Raw genomic sequence first — 17,804 nt, forward strand, 5'->3', positions numbered from 1 at the left:
GATAGCTGCATGGTGAGGTTGCTGTCGGACACACCTAATTATGCTCGCGAATGGAGACCAACAAGGGTGAGGGCATACTTGGGGAAGTGATTGGGGGGTCCCAGATACAGAGAGAATGGCCGGCAGACCATTGAGGGGTGCATCCGACCCCTGCCCCCAGACACGGGGAGGCTACGCGATCGGCCCGACCGGAGCAGGGCAGAATGGAAAAGGCAGCTGCGGCAACCGGAGCAGCCTGCCACAACCTGGGACAGCGGGGTGAATGCTTGATGGAAGGAGGCCCCAGCGCGTAATGAACAAAGCGCCAATAGAAAACCCTGCTAGACGCTGGAGGTGAGAAACACCACCCCTGTTCACCGCGCCGAGCCACGTGCCGCTTCTAGGCAGGGAGCATAATTATACACCATTGCACCGCACCATCTCAAGTCATCATGCTGACTGACGGGAACCAACTAGGGTGAGAGCGCACCCAGAGAAGTGATCAGGAGAACCCAGGTACAATGAGAATGGCCAGCAGACCATTGCATGGTGCGTCTGACCCTGCCTTCAGGCACAGCGAGACGGCGCGATCGGCCCAACCGGGGCCAGACAGAAATGAACCGGAATGAGTGGGGGGGGGGGGGGGGGGGGGAAGCAGCTGCGGCAACCGGAGCAGCCTGCTACAACCAGAGACGGCGGAGTGTTTCTAGGGGGGGTGGGCTGCTCATAATTAAAAAAGTGCTAGACGCTGGAGGTAAGAATCCTCCCCCATAAACCACACCGAGCCCCGCACTGCTCCCAGGCAAGGAGCATGATTATGCACATTATTGCACTGCACCATCCCAAGCTACCACGGGCACTGAACAATGTGCAGGCTGTAATAAGCGGTGAGATGCGTAGTTGAAGCTGGAGCTGAAGTGTGCAGCTTCGGTAAACACACCGGTTCACTAATGCCTGCTACAACACAAAGCAATCCTGCAGTCACTAAACAGCAGCAATGAGACACAGAAGCACCCCTCGCATTAACCATGTCCGAAAAACTGAACAAGGGTTTTGAAGCAACTGCACGCTCCAGGATCTCGATGGAAGAAAGATTTGTCACTCTGGCTACAGACCTTAACCTGCTCCGCAATGATCACCGCAAACTTGCGGACAAAGTGGCAGAAGGAGAAAAGACAATTGCCACCCTGCAACCACTAGCCAAAACATAACAAGAAACACTGCAGACACTGTTAGATCGGATGGCAACCCTAGAAGAAAAGCATACGTGACCTTGAAGGACGCTTGCGCAGATTAAACATTTGTGTCCTAGGCCTTCTGGAAGTTATAGAAGGGACAAATCCCATTGAATATATAGAAACCTGGACTTGCTCTTTCACGTTGGATACGGACCTCCCCACTTTCTTCTCAATAGAAAGGGTGCACAGGGTACCAGCTCGTCGGCCAACCCAGGCTACCCACCCCATCCACTACTTGTGAAATTCCTCCACTACAGAGACAGAGACGCGGTACTCCGTGCTCCCAGACAACATGGACCCATTCAAATTGAATACAAACACATAATGCTCTTCCCAGACTATTCCCGAGCAGTGCAGCGCCCACGATCCTCATTTTTAGAAGTAAAACGCCGTCTTTGCCAGGAAGAAATTCCATATTCGCTGCTGTTTCCGGCAAGGCTTAAAATCATGCAGGATGTGTCCTCCACATTTTTTTACGGATCCCGAGGCAGCCTAGGATTGGATAGATCAAAACTGTCAAAATCACCCAAGCTCAACCTTCAAAAAGCCCAAACGGCCACAAACAATGAAAAACAACCACGTCCCCACAAAAGACATAACAGGAGCGTAAAATCTGGGACCCGCTCCCAAATCACAGGATCCCCGGACCTACAGCAAATTATTGCTAAGCGCAGGAAAGCCCTGCAGGCAGCAGCAGAATCAGAGCCGGCCTCACCAGCAACAGATGACGACAGAGGCCCTCATATCTTCACATTGGAAGAGGCAGGCAGTGATGAGACTGTATCCCAGTCAGGCTCTGTGACCCCGCAGATACGCTGATATTAACTGTAACTATTATCAACCAAATATCTATATCCCCTAACAGATAACTGTGGTATGATGTATGAACTAGCACTACACGCAGTGCATGCTAGGCCACAGATAAGCCCCTTTACACACATAAATCCTACAACTGTCGCCCATGGAGCCAAAGTGGATACCTGGCCTACTAGACCCCACAACACAGAGTTTAGAGACATGCAATGTTTGGATGTACCGCCTATTGCGGTAGGTACCCAGTACTGGGAGTACCTACCACCCCAGTTCACACCCCTCATTTCACTAGCCACTCATACACTGAATGTAGGTTCCCAGATGGATGAGAGAGATAAACCCATGCATAGCATCAAGGTGAAGCCTAGAGAGGTGCACACACAAACAACCCCGCCCAGTGTCCCATCGCTACACCCAAATCATAGCATTTAATACACCTCATGGCCCGAAAAGGTGATATCAAAATCCTCACACTCAATGTGCGAGGCATGCACACAGTATGCAAAAGATATGCAGTGTACGCCTACATAAAATGACAGAATGCACAGATTGCGATGCTACAAGAAACGCATTTAACAGCAGGAGAGCTCGATAAATTATGCAAGCGCTGGTGAGGTACATTCTGCGCAACTACATACTCAGCGTTTGCGTGAGGAGCGCTCATTTGGCTGCAACCAGGGGTTCTGTTCAGGGAACAATCTAGAACAATCGATGCAGAAGGATGCTTTACTCTACAAGAGGGGCTCCCAGATGGTCAATCAATTTAGCTGGGCAGTATTTACGCGGCAAATACAGAGCAGGTAAAATATTGGGACTCCCTTTTCCGCGCACTAGCCCAATACACTGCGACGCCCTGGGTACTGGAAGGAGACTATAACTGTGTGCAAACAAGAACAACAAACCTCCCCCTCTTAAGTCATAAGTAGGTAATACATCCAAGGATAATGATGCACATTATTGTCCCACAGAGTATATTTTCAAATAGATTTATTTTATCAATAAAATAATTTAACGAGAAAGTGATATGTAGATCTGTTCCATTTCAACAATTCCTAAATAATCTATGCGTAAATATCACAAGAGCAGCCCCATTAGAACAAAATATAACATGAAGTCATCATAAGCAAAATACAAACACAAACACAAAACAAATATACCAACAGTACTTAAAAGAAAGCAAAGAGAGAAAAAAGGAACAGATACATGTCTGTTGACAAATATAAAACTAAAAGTAGCGAATAGAAAAAACGTTTTCAAACATATAATGCTATAAATAATTGACAGAAGGCGCCGACGCGCGTTTCGGAATGGACCAGAAGTCCAACAGTTCCTTCGTCAGGGCGCAAAAATATAAGAGTCATCCGGTGGTCAAGCGTCCAGTCCCCCAAAAAAATCTTTTCCTTTCTGTATATATACATGTACTTTGTTCAAGGGGCTCCTTAGTCACGCAATATCTGACCGTTATATAATCTGTGGACAGTAATGGAAAGCAAATATAAATATAAACAAACATTATAGAGTATATCTAGGAGCTTAAAGGACCAAATAGAACACCAGAATAGTGAAATCAGAAAAGGTGACCAATCAGATAACCAACTAGGGTGTGTAGACCGAATGTGGTTAGTAAGATAGATGTACCCAAATGAAGAAGGAGAATATATATATACATAGAATACAGCCATCACAGCTTCATAGTCTAAAATTTTCAGAAGAAAGAAGAATGGTGAAAACTAATCAGGAGATGTGGCATAAACAGTCCTGAATCTATACCTAGTTCAGAGGTAACTGGCCTAAATGAGCCAATGGGGAGCTGATGAATCGGATCTGATAAGAATGTAGTGAAAATAGGACCCACTAAAGAAAACACAATACAGCAGAATATAAGTATAAACAGTATATATACAAAAAGATCATTCTGGACAATGTATGCATAACTACTCTAAAAAGCAAACTTACTTAAGTTATGTGGGCCATGAATATCTAGAAGTAGAGTTCTATGGAAAAATGACCAAGCGTGAGAGTTCTTTAGTGGGTCCTATTTTCACTACATTTTTATCTGATTGGTCACCTTTTCTGATTTCACTATTCGGGTGTTCTATTTGGTCCTTTAAGCTCCTAGATATACTCTATAATGTTTGTTTATATTTATATTTGCTTTCCATTATTGTCCACAGATTATATAACGGTCAGATATTGTGTGACTAAGGAGCCCCTTGAACAAAGTACATGTATATATATATATATATATACAGAAAGGAAAATAATTTTTTTTTGGATTGGACGCTTGACCACCGGATGATTCTTATCTTTTTGCGCCCCGACGAAGGAACTGTTGGACTTCTGGTCCATTCCGAAACGCGCGTCTGCGCCTTCTGTCAATTATTTATAGCATTATATGTTTGAAAACGTTTTTTCTATTCGCTACTTTTAGTTTTATATTTGTCAACAGACATGTATCTGTTCCTTTTTTCTCTCTTTGCTTTCTTTTAAGTACTGTTGGTATATTTGTTTTGTGTTTGTATTTTGCTTATGATGACTTCATGTTATATTTTGTTCTAATGGGGCTGCTCTTGTGATATTTATGCATAGATTCTTTAGGAATTGTTGAAAATGAACAGATCTACATATCACTTTCTCGTTAAATTGTTTTTTTGATAAAATAAATCTATTTGAAAATATACTCTGTGGGACAATAATGTGCATCATTAACCTTGGATGTATTACCTACTTATGACTTAAGAGGGGGAGGTTTGTTGTTCTTGTTTAGTGATTTCCCCTGTTCTCCTTCCCCTTTATGTCCTATATTCAGGGGCCCTCTGCTGTTTATTAATAATTATAACTGTGTGCAAAACATCTCTCTAGACAGATCTCATCCACCACACCCGGCCTCTCCGGCCATAGCACAAACAAAGCGGTTTACTGCGAGGATGGACACTGGGCATTGGCAGATGCATCGCGCAGTAAATACCTCAACACCAGACTATACTCATTCCACTCTATACCACGTTACCTCCAGGACTGCCTGGACCACTTCCTTTGCTCCGTACACATTATCCCTATGGTCCAGGAGACAGAATACTTGGGTCAGGTCCTATCTGATCATAACGTACACATGCTAACTCTAGCATGGCAGCCGCCTCCAGTTCCCACCTAGTGCTTACCACGTGAATGTCTGGAGGACCAGGTTTTTAAGCAAGAGCAGAAAACACACATTCAGAACTACATCCAGGAAAAACACCAAAACAGAAACCACTAGAGCAGTGGAGTGGGATGCGTTCAAGGTGATGATCAGAGGGACATGTATTCAACACATCTCTGGAGTACGTAAAACTCTAGAACGGTGCATACTAGAAGAAGAACAGAAACTAACAACACTGACACACACAGCTATCGCAGGTAGCAGAGGCAAAGATTGCATATGCAGAGGTGCTTGCAGACCTCAGAAGATATAATTTTAGAGCACACACTGCTAGAGTACACAGGGAGGGAGACAGAGCAGGCACACTGCTGGCATGGCTTATCAAACAAGAAACTGCTCCTCACCCGATAATCAAAGTGAACATTATCACAGGCACACTAGTCCAGTCCCAGGCAGACATAATGCATTAATTTCGCATAAACTATGCAGCTTTATACACAGCCCCGGAACCAGTAGATCCAGGGACGGTGGACAGATTCTTAGATGCGCACCTGTAGCCATGTATAGCGGCAGCTGACAAAGACACCCTAGACGGAAAAATCACCTTGACTGAACTGACACAAGCAATACAAATCATGTGACACCAAAGAGGAGGGACAGGGAGCAATTTAGAAAAGACTAGGTCCAGTACTGTTGCTCCCAAGAACTAACATGTAATCACGGTGTGGTAACTGTTCCTCAAGTTCAGATCCCTAACCAATTTGGTTACGTTGGTAGAAGGAAAGGGGGAAAGAAAGGTAAGTCTCTATATATAGTTCCCAATGGATGGAGGTGGGGGAATTTCTCCTTTAGAAATTAGTGCCCTCACACACCCTTGCGAGTGTCATGCTTCATCATCGGGCGTTGCTCCTTGTTGGGGGTGGCGCTGCTGTCCCCCACGGGCCCCGCGAGATGGCTCTTTGTCGGAGATCTTCTTAGGAGATGCCGCAGTTGTGCATGTGGGTGTGTGGGCCTAAAAGGATTCGTGCTAGTGTGTTAAAATTACCCCATCGGTGCCGTGAGGATAATTGTATTCGTTGGTCCGGGAGGTAAGAATAAAAGAATTATACAGGGGCATGGGGGCACCTCTATTAACAAATAGCATAGAGGTCAGGGTATTACTCTGCTGCTCCTAGTGCCCGTGTGTGACTGTGAATGTGTGCGCTGGTCAACATGTTTCGCGCTGTCAATGGGTCCCTAATGGATCCCCGTGCGCTTCGTCAGGACAGTGTGTGAGTGATCTAATTAAATAATTGAATAGGAGTAGGGAAGACACCCTATCTTCCTATAATACCTCTATTCAGGTCTGTATGCGCTGTTTGCACTTGGAGGAACACCTCTCTCGTGTTCCAACCTATTACCTAGTGGATAAATACAAGGGACAAACAAACATATAGAGACATACATAAGTAGTGGCGATTTCCAGTCAACAATACATTTCAATTGGACCGTTGCGCTTATGCCTTCCAGTTCGTGCTGGCAGTGTGTGGCAGAAGGTGCCCTGGACATGCATATATTTGCCTTCCATGCACGTGTGACAGCAGCGGCTGTCTGTATCTTTCATCATTTGTGAAGTCTCATGCACAAGCCTCGTGGTCATTGTGCACATACGTTTTTACGAGTGCGTTGTGTCAAAAGCACTTGTTTCTTATCGTGGTGGCCACCACTGTTTGATAGTTCCAAAGCGCGTGTGATGAGTGAAATTCTTATCGCGCGTTAGAGTATCACGTGGTACCGGCGGTGATTAAACTAGTGTTTAGTCGTGAGACATGCTGGTCGATACGTAAAGTTTGTTCACCCATAGCTCTCACACACAATCATACAATATTTACATAATGATTACCCCTTTAAAAGAAAAGTCATTGCCTCATCGCTTGTCCCCACGGTCTCGAGGGGGAATCTCTGTGGATATGGAAATTCACAGTGAGCATCATATGCATCCAACATACCTTGTGTTGTGGCCAATTTCGAAGCAGCGGAGTAATACTCACATTTAGTCCCCTTCGTACTGGCCTGATACCTGCCCTGCCGCTGGATGGACGCCGGAGTGGTGTTAGGCTAATTTTACCAGTGATACCACTGTTTGCAATATATGAAGTAGGATGCTTTACAAGGAGAAGAAACTAAAAGCACCAAACTTTTACCTCTTTATCGCCCTCCGGCATTGCTACTCCCAGATGCCAATGGGATGCCACCTGTACAAAAAACAAATACGTTGGCTCTTATGAACATCTATTAACATGCAGCCTCACCCTGGACCAACCTGATCCATTACCCCTTAGCACAGATTACTGTGATTGGATAGGGGCGACCCTCGGATGGGAAACATATAGAACCACGAGTATATGGAATGAGTTGAAAAATGTTACAACAAACAAATGATGGACGGAATGCTGACAATGCAGACATTCTCCCCCAGTCAAGAGATCTGGGTTAAATCCATCGTTCTTTTGCCCACTACGCCACCCCAGTTTAGACATGGCCATATGCAAATCAGTCTTGACCCTGTGCCTCATGGGAACAGTCCAGCCCGAACTGCCAAGCCATGTCTTCCCTGGACCGGAATCAAGCATCCTAGGACCGGTTTCTGGCTATCAGCCGTCATCAGCCAGGATAGCTTGACTCCAGTGGCGTAGTGAGCACGGGTCCCACGTCTGGGAATACCCATCCCACTTAGGGCGAAAAGCGTTACAACAAACAAATGATGGACGGAATGCTGACAATGCAGACATTCTCCCCCAGTCAAGAGATCTGGGTTAAATCCATCGTTCTTTTGCCCACTACGCCACCCCAGTTTAGACATGGCCATATGCAAATCAGTCTTGACCCTGTGCCTCATGGGAACAGTCCAGCCCGAACTGCCAAGCCATGTCTTCCCTGGACCGGAATCAAGCATCCTAGGACCGGTTTCTGGCTATCAGCCGTCATCAGCCAGGATAGCTTGACTCCAGTGGCGTAGTGAGCACGGGTCCCACGTCTGGGAATACCCATCCCACTTAGGGCGAAAAGCGTTACAACAAACAAATGATGGACGGAATGCTGACAATGCAGACATTCTCCCCCAGTCAAGAGATCTGGGTTAAATCCATCGTTCTTTTGCCCACTACGCCACCCCAGTTTAGACATGGCCATATGCAAATCAGTCTTGACCCTGTGCCTCATGGGAACAGTCCAGCCCGAACTGCCAAGCCATGTCTTCCCTGGACCGGAATCAAGCATCCTAGGACCGGTTTCTGGCTATCAGCCGTCATCAGCCAGGATAGCTTGACTCCAGTGGCGTAGTGAGCACGGGTCCCACGTCTGGGAATACCCATCCCACTTAGGGCGAAAAGCGTTACAACAAACAAATGATGGACGGAATGCTGAGAATGCAGACATTCTCCCCCAGTCAAGAGATCTGGGTTAAATCCATCGTTCTTTTGCCCACTACGCCACCCCAGATTAGACATGGCCATATGCAAATCAGTCTTGACCCTGTGCCTCATGGGAACAGTCCAGCCCGAACTGCCAAGCCATGTCTTCCCTGGACCGGAATCAAGCATCCTAGGACCGGTTTCTGGCTATCAGCCGTCATCAGCCAGGATAGCTTGACTCCAGTGGCGTAGTGAGCACGGGTCCCACGTCTGGGAATACCCATCCCACTTAGGGCGAAAAGCGTTACAACAAACAAATGATGGACGGAATGCTGACAATGCAGACATTCTCCCCCAGTCAAGAGATCTGGGTTAAATCCATCGTTCTTTTGCCCACTACGCCACCCCAGTTTAGACATGGCCATATGCAAATCAGTCTTGACCCTGTGCCTCATGGGAACAGTCCAGCCCGAACTGCCAAGCCATGTCTTCCCTGGACCGGAATCAAGCATCCTAGGACCGGTTTCTGGCTATCAGCCGTCATCAGCCAGGATAGCTTGACTCCAGTGGCGTAGTGAGCACGGGTCCCACGTCTGGGAAATCTGTTGAAAAATGTCCACTTCCAATACAACTTTATTGAGACCTGACATTGCCAAAACTTACCACGCACTCATAATTACTGATCACCTAGATACTAACATTCAATGAAATTACACATAGATCTAACCAAACTCTTCTTAAAGAGTAATCAGAATCTGTTAGATTAATTTTACAAAATCGGCTAAATGGATCGGGCGCCTTGTAGAACATAAAAAACCCATTACAAGATGGCCACCGTGCATGGCATATACACCTGCTACCCTAGGCTGACGTAATTTTTGACACACCCCCGCCCCCTCCAGCCGCGTCCGCCTGCAAGCACTTTAAAACCGGATGGACGCCGCTTAACACCACTCCGGCGTCCATCCAGCGGCAGGGCAGGTATCAGGCCAGTACGAAGGGGACTAAATGTGAGTATTATTCCGCTGCTTCGACATTGGCCACAACACAAGGTATGTTGGATGCGTATGATGCTCACTGTGAATTTCCATATCCACAGAGAATCCCCCACGAGACCGCGGGGACCACCGATGAGGCAATGACTTTTCTTTTAAAGGGGTAATCAATATGTAAATATTGTATGATTGTGTGTGAGAGCTATGGGTGAACAAACCTTACGTATCGACCAGTCAGGAACAACAGGAAATAAAACTACTCCATTTTGCCTCTTAGGGTTGATCACAGTCAATATGCGTATTTGGTGCACTCCAAGTACAGTTTTCACCTAGTTACTGCATTACAGGACAGTGTGACCCAGTGTGCAATCTGTGTGATGTGAGACTGGAAAGGTGGTGTGTTTCAAGTCCTAGATACCACATTTTCAGAGTAATGACTACACTGACATTAAGCAGCCACATACGCTAAGCTCTGATTTGCGAGTTTCTAGGGCATCTTGGTGTGCTACGCTTAATACTACATTTTCTGACCCTTCTACATTGTAAATGGTGTGTGTATGTAATTTTTGTGGAATGCAGACATGACAACATGACAGTGTTCACCCAGTGACATTAGTGTGTATATAAATCACATTGTGATACGCTGATGTCTGTGGTGTCCCAGATGTTATGCATTACATGATCCTATTGTGTGTACAGATGAACCATATAATTGATCTCATAAACATAAGTCTAGGCTTCTTGGCTTGTGAGTTTTGGAAAATGTCCTGCTTGATTTACATGAACAATAACTGACTCTAGTGAAGATTACACTACTGTACAATAATTGCTGAGTCAACAAACCTTTCAAGCCTGTTTAGCAATTACCTGTCTGCTGTGATATGTATCTAAGGTTAACATTGCTCATTGAAATGTGTTTTTCACGGACATGGAGTGTTATGTGTGTTTAATTGGTCTTTGCTGTTGGTCTAGGTGCATGTTGCTTGGTACATTGTGAACTCACGCCAACTGTGTATACACTCTACACATAGGTATAGCGGAGGAGCCAGAATACAGCCTCCTGTGTACAGGCCCTTTCCAGACCTCCAAACACTGGAAGAGAGCGACATTATAAAGAAATACCATCTCACAAGGGCAACAATTGATGAGTTGTGCCAGCAGTTGTCACCTTATTTGCGGCCTCATCGCACCTATCCAACAGCACTTATCCCCAAGGTGAAGGTGATGGCAGCATTGCATTTCTTTGCCATGGGAACATTCCTATACACAGTGGCAACATCAGGTGGAATGTCCCAGTCCATGTTCAGTAATGTTCTTCGTGATGTGTTGCAGGCATTAACCCGATACATGGACCACTATACCAAGTTTCCGGAAAATGGAGATTTGGCTGACCTCAATGGTGATTTCTATGCATTAGGATGGGTGCCCCATGTATTCCGGATCTATTGATAGCACTCACGTTGCCTTGGAACCACCACAGGCCAATGAACAAGTGTATTGCAACAGGAAACATTTCCACTCCATCAATGTCCATGTGGTGTGTTTGCCTAACGTACATTTCCCACATTTGATGTTGGCTTGTTGGTACGTGATGTTGTATATGAATGTTGTAATGTGTATTGGTGGCATGTCAGATAGTGATATGTTGTTTGACAACTGAACTATTTTCCGTGTTTAATGTAGGAGACCCTGGATACCCCAACCAGCCATTGTTACTGACACCACTGCGCAACCCAGTCACCCCATCACAAGTGAGTTTTAATAAGGCCCATGGCCAGACCAGGCAGATAGTAGAGTGGACTTTTGGCATCCTTAAGTCAAGATTCTGCTGTCTGGATAAGATGGGAGGACCCTCCAATATGCCCCAGGAAAGGTGTGCCAGATAATCATGGCTTGCTGCATGCTACACAACATAGCAAATGTAAGAACATACCTCTACTTGAGGACGAAGGAGACCAGCAGGTGCCACCGATAGAGGATCCAGAACTGGGAAAGGATTCCAGTGGTGTTGCTGATGATGATGGAGTGGATTTAAAACAACTTATACACAACCTTTTCACAGAACTGTAAGTATGCAATGAGAGGAGGTGACTAACCACCATTGCTTGTTGTTTTTTTTTTTCTGTCCTCATCTGCCACACAGGTTTCAATATGCAATCTTATAGGTTTACACACATTGTGCTGCCTCAATTACAATGACTGGTTGGGGCAGTAATGGAACGAAGAGCTCACCCCTAGGCAACAATGTTTCAACCAACAAAGATCGCTAATATAAAACCAGAACAGGGGTTACTAAAAAAACGGCCAAGGTAGTAATAATAGCACCTGGAAACGGCTATCCCCTAGATTGGGATTAATGGCTTAATCATTGGACCTGGGAAAAAAACAAAAAAAAAAAAACAACCCAGATACTCAATGGACCCAATTCAGAAGATGCCAAAGGGATCTTTTATCCGGATTACCGGTTCCAGCCAGGTCCAACTTAGAGACCAACAAAATAGAAGCATACCAGTTGTTAATAGAAGGAGATGAAGAGTCCTTCCACTTCCTGCATATCTCCCTCCTGGCGAGCAATATGGTGTGAAAAATAAGATTTTTTGCCGAGGAAGGGACCCCTTGATAGCAACCAAATATTACTGATGTAAGGTCCAGGGTGATCTTAACACCAACAGAAAGTGAAAGAGTCTTACTAATGGCTTCCCAGAATGGGGACAAATGCGGGCACTCAAAAAACATATGAATGTCAGAAGCAGCCACCAAACCACATTTCGCACAAGCCACACTAATCCCCACAGCAAATTTGGGGAGACGAAGGGGTGAATAATATGCCCGATGAATGGTGAAAAGATCGTTCCTGCATAACCATGCAGGTTTGACAATGTCCCACATCAACGTACAAGACGAATTCCAAAGGTGTTGTAAATCGGAATTGGCGACATGCAAAGACCAAAGGTCCTCTGGCAATGAAAAAATTTCATCCGTTTCCTCCAGGATTAAATTGTACCACAGCGAAATCTCCTTCTTGGCAGGCAGTTTATCTGCCAAAAGAGTTATAAGATAGCTATATGCACCCAGGGGATATTTACCACCATGTGGTGGTTCAACAGAATATGCACGAGACCAACTCGAGATTTGGAGATACTTAAGCCTGGAGAAGTTTGGACCAATTTTAGTACAAAGATAGTCCCAGGGTAACAAGTCGCCATCAACGAACAGGTCACCCCACTCCTCCAGTCCAGCTTCTCTCATAGGCATAGCTAGTGCATCCCCCAACCAAGATGGACCGTCAGGGAGATCCCACAGAGGTGTCCTGCTTCCATAGTATCCATCTTTAATGGCCTTAGACAACTGGGCCCATATTCTAGCCATACCCCATAAAAAATTTTATTTAATTTTTTTGAAAAACTTGGGCTTTCCAAATTTAAAAAGAAACCCTGACTGGCTTACTCCTTCTACATCCAATAACGTAGAATAAATGGACTCCACTCCATAGCCTACTGGACTTTTCAGTAGAATCCTAGCGTGAGATAACTGGAAAGCCCAGGCATAGGCCTGGAGGTCAGGGGCAGCAAGCCCTCCTTTTTCCCTACGCCTCCTGATTTTTTTCCAGGAGATTCTTGGAAGATATTTATTCCAAATAAAGGTACTAATGTCAGACTGCAATTTTCTGATAGAGGCGGGATCAAAATATAAGGGTATTGTATTAAACAAAAAAGAAACTTTGGGCAAAATAGACATTTTAACAAGGTTGACCCTGCCCAGTAGGGAGAGCGGAAGATGGGCCCAGGCTTGGAGCAGCTTACGACATTCTTTTGCAACTTTTGAAAAGTTAATAATAGTGACTTGATCAAGATCAGCTACAATATCCAAACCTAGATACCTCATCTGACTCCTTGGCCGGATTTCAGAATTAAAAGTACTTTGGTCAATATTCCAGGTCATCATCTCGGTCTTTAAGGTGTTAATTTCATAGCCGGAGACCTTCCCGAACTCCGAGGCCAACTTAAATATTGCTGGAAGAGCCTCATGTGGTTCAGAGGTATATATAAGGATATCGTCGGCATAAAGGGCCACCTTTCACTCCCAACCCCTGTATGCGAATGCCCTGATGTTAACACTATCTCTTAAAGTCTGGGCAAAAGGTTCAGCATACAGATCGAACAGAAGCGGGGAGAGAGGGCAGCCCTGTCTGGTGCCCCTCGAGATGTCAAATGGGTCAGATAGAATACCGTTAACCAATACACGGGCACCAGGGCTCCAATAAAGAAGACCAACTGCCCTACGAAATCTACCCCCCACGCCGAATTTCGCCAAGGCCTCCGACAGATACAACCAATTGACTCTGTCGAAGGCCTTGGCAGCGTCAAGCGTGAGAACCGCCAAGGGCAAAGACTTCGAACAGGCCATATCTATTGACCCAATCTAATCAAAAGTGAGTTCAAAAAGCTGTCGCTCCTTAATAAATCCTTTCTGATCAGTGTGTAAAATTGTGGGAGCGACCAAGGCCAATCTCTTTGCAAGAATGGAGGCAAAGATCTTATAGTCTCCATTCAAAACAGTGATCGGCCTACAAGAACCACAGGCTGTTGGGGGCTTCCCTGGTTTCAGAATTACAGTTATGGATGAGTTATCCCATGAAACGGGTGGTCGCACTCCATCTAGCAAGATCTGATTGAACAGTGTGACCAGGAAGGGGACAAGTTCCTTCTCCAAGGTTCTATATATTTCAGCAGGCAGGCCATCAGGCCCAGACGCCTTTCCTTTCTTGGCATCCTGGATAGCTTTTCTTACCTCCTCTTCCGTGATTTTACTATCTAGCATTGCTGACTGATCAGCAGAAAGACTTGGAAGGTCTATTTTCATAAGCCAATCATTGATAGTCGTAGTATCCAATTTCTTGTCTTCATAATAAATTGCTTGATAGTAATCTCTAAATGCTGATCTAATATCTGCATCTGAAGAAAGAGGGACGTTGTTGACAATGATCTGGTTGATGTTATTACGGACCTGATCAGTTTTAGCTTTCCATGCCAATAATTTACCAGCACCTTCTCCATACTGGAAATGTGCGATTTTACTGGCCTCCCATCTTTCCTGAAGCCGCCGGTTGAGAGTCGAAGTCAATTGGCCCCTTAAAGTAAGTAGCTTAGCCCGCAAAGGTGTTAAAACATCATCTGTGGACGCTAAGTTGGCATCAATTTCGGTCTGCGTCTTAGACAAATTCGCCTCCACAGAAGCAATGGCTTCTCTGTACTCCCTCCTTCTATATGACACCTTGCCCGTAATAAGGCCTCTCAGAAAGCCTTTAAGTGAGTCCCAGACCACACCGGGTACTGCAGAACCCACATTTACCTCTAAGAAAGAGCCCACCTCAATTTTTAAAAAGGAGACATCTTCAGGATGAGAGAGTAAAGTGCGGTCAAAAGACCAAGTCCTTACAACGGCAGAAATAGGTACCATAAGTTCCAGGAATACAGCTGAGTGGTCGGATAAGTGTGATGGAAGATATCGGATGTCCCCAACAGCGTCAAATAAACTATGGTTGATTAACATAAAATCTATCCTGGACAGATGCTTATATTTATAATTTCTGAAAGAAACCCCCAACTGCTGCCTGGCCCTTAATCTCCATATGCCAACATATCCGTACTGTTTCATTGCATCCAACAAGAAAGATCTTGATTTCGAAGGGACACGAGATCTACTATTATGAGATTTGTCCAAGATTGGATCTAAGACGATGTTAAAATCACCAGCCAATATCACTGGCTCCGGGAAGGACAAAAGGTGGGAAAAAATCACTTCCAAAGATGAAGGATAGTCAAGATTGGGGCCGTAGTACCCAACCACTGTGAAGCGAGTTCCCAAAATAGCCAGGGAGGCAATAACCCATCTCCCCATAGGGTCAACCTTAAAGTCTAGTACCCTGGCCCCAAGATACTTTTTGAAAATCAATGATACACCTCGGGAGGTCATGGATTGAGAGGTCGATATTGTGAAATCAATCCATTTATTCCCTTTAACCAAGGTGTCAATTTCAGATTGGGTCAAATGTGTCTCTTGGAGGATGATAACCTGGGCATCCGAATCCCGGAGGTACTGCATCAATGTTCTAGCCCTAGAATTAGTACGAAGCCCATTGATGTTCCAAGACATAATCTTTAAACTAGCCATCCCCGCTGATCCAGAGCACAGCCAACCTTGCCTTTATAATACGACCAAATGTATACTGACCCACCTCCATGAAAAAATTGCAGCTTAATATGAAAACGGAACTAACAAGACTAATAAAGAAATAAGAAAGTTGGCTGATGAGGAATTTTATAAATTTTACCCGTGAACTCCCCCCTCGCCCCTCCTCCCCACACCCCCCCCATGGAGAACCCGTGGTGTATCTAACCGGATCAAGTCCAGTAGATGGCACCCCAACCTCAGGCTCCCGTTACTCCCCACCCTAATCCCAACACCTAAAAAGTAGAATGGAAAAAAAAAGGAGTGATTCACCTTAAGTGATATTATATGTTTAATGTATATTTTTTAAAAAAAAGGAAGAGAATTTCTCTATTCGCACTTTCTTTCTCTTTCCTTCTCCTTCTCCTTTTGCAAAATTGCTACAATGCTATTTATAATGTTTTATTTTTTTCTTTTCTTTTTTTTCCCTTCCTCCCATCCCCCTTTTTATTTTTTTTCCCTTTCCTTTCTCCGTCTTTCCCTATGCTTTCTCCCTTTCTTTCCTTTTCCCTTCCACTTCCCCCTTCTTCCATTTACTGAAACTACAATAACTACAAGTGGCCACAACAACTATGTGAAACCAAGACACCAAGAGAGAGCAAGAGACAAGAGGGATAAGTGCTATTTACCAGATAACTGGTTACCTATGTCCAGAAGGAATTCATCGGCTGCTTGGACTGACCTAATATTTACCATCTTATTATTATACATAGCCCTCAGGGACGCCGGGAACACCAATTGAGCTGAAGCACCCAACTTCCTGAAGGCCTCCAACCGCCTCCCGAACTCCCACTGCTTCTCCAGCGTTGCCCTAGATAAGTCAGACCTGATAAGGAAAGTAAACCCCTTACCAGGTAGGGACTTCTGTTTTAGAGCCGCATTGAGGATCTGCTCTTTGAGGGTGTACGCATGAAAATTAACAAGAATTTTGCGTGGTTTTGGCCTTTGGGGGTTCAGTCTAAAGGTTTCCCTATGAACACTCTGGATATCAGTTGCCAGCTGCTCCAGAGATTGATTTAAGCATAATGCTTCTTTCAGCAAGCGGACAACAAACTGCTTAATATCGGAACCCTCAGATCCCTCTGGAACATTAAGGATACGGATGTTTCCTCTTCTTGCGTTATTTTCCAAAATCTCCATCCTGTCTAACAAGGCCTGGTCCTCTCTTTTAAGTTTGATAATGTCCTCTTCTGCTTTATCTAGATGAACCGACATTGTAGCTAGCTTTTCTTCCAAAACTCCTGTCCTTGTTGACAGCCCATCGATCTTATTATCTAGTGACTGGCAAAAATCCCGGATCTCCATCTGCATAGCTGAGGATTTCTCAAAACCCTTTTTTATGTCCTGAGCCAAAGTAGTAAACATCCCAAACAAAGAGGCTGCCGAGACATTTGCCAAAATTTCTTCCTTGTCACAAGATAAGGTAGAAGACACAGGGACAGGCACTTCCGTGGGTAACTGCATAGATAAGTCTGTTACATCGGCCCCCCAAGAAGCCTGGCCCGTGTGATCAAGACCCCCCTCCCTAGCCTCTACTGCGCTCCTCACATCGGAGCTAACAGGTATTCCACAGTCACCACCTTCCTCACTGAGAAAAGCTCCATTCACAGGTATATTTATAGGTGGAGGGACTATTAAGAGTACTGAGGCAGCTGGGACTACTGGTGCTGGCTCCCCCACGATCACTTCAGATCCCCCAAGAGCCAACAGGGCGGATGAAGCATCTAAAAGAGGGGGGGCTACCAGAGACGGGGATAAGGTAGAAAGGGTCGCTGGAAGAGAGTCCTCTAAAGTAGTCATTGCCTGTGATTCAACAAGATGCAGAAACCTTAAAATATGAACGAAGGGATGGTGTAATTTCGGATGAAACTTCAGCTCCTGCAGGAAAGTTACGTGTTGCTTTCCCTCTGGTTACCTTAGATTTCACTTCAGCAAATAGATAAGAAGAATCTCTCTTACCTCTTTGGGGCAAAGTGGTGATGCAGGACAAGGTGGAACTAGGGACAAGCTCCCTTAT

Source organism: Triturus cristatus, chromosome 4_2, assembly GCF_964204655.1.
Source record: "Triturus cristatus chromosome 4_2, aTriCri1.1, whole genome shotgun sequence".
NCBI classification, from domain to species: Eukaryota; Metazoa; Chordata; class Amphibia; order Caudata; family Salamandridae; genus Triturus; species Triturus cristatus.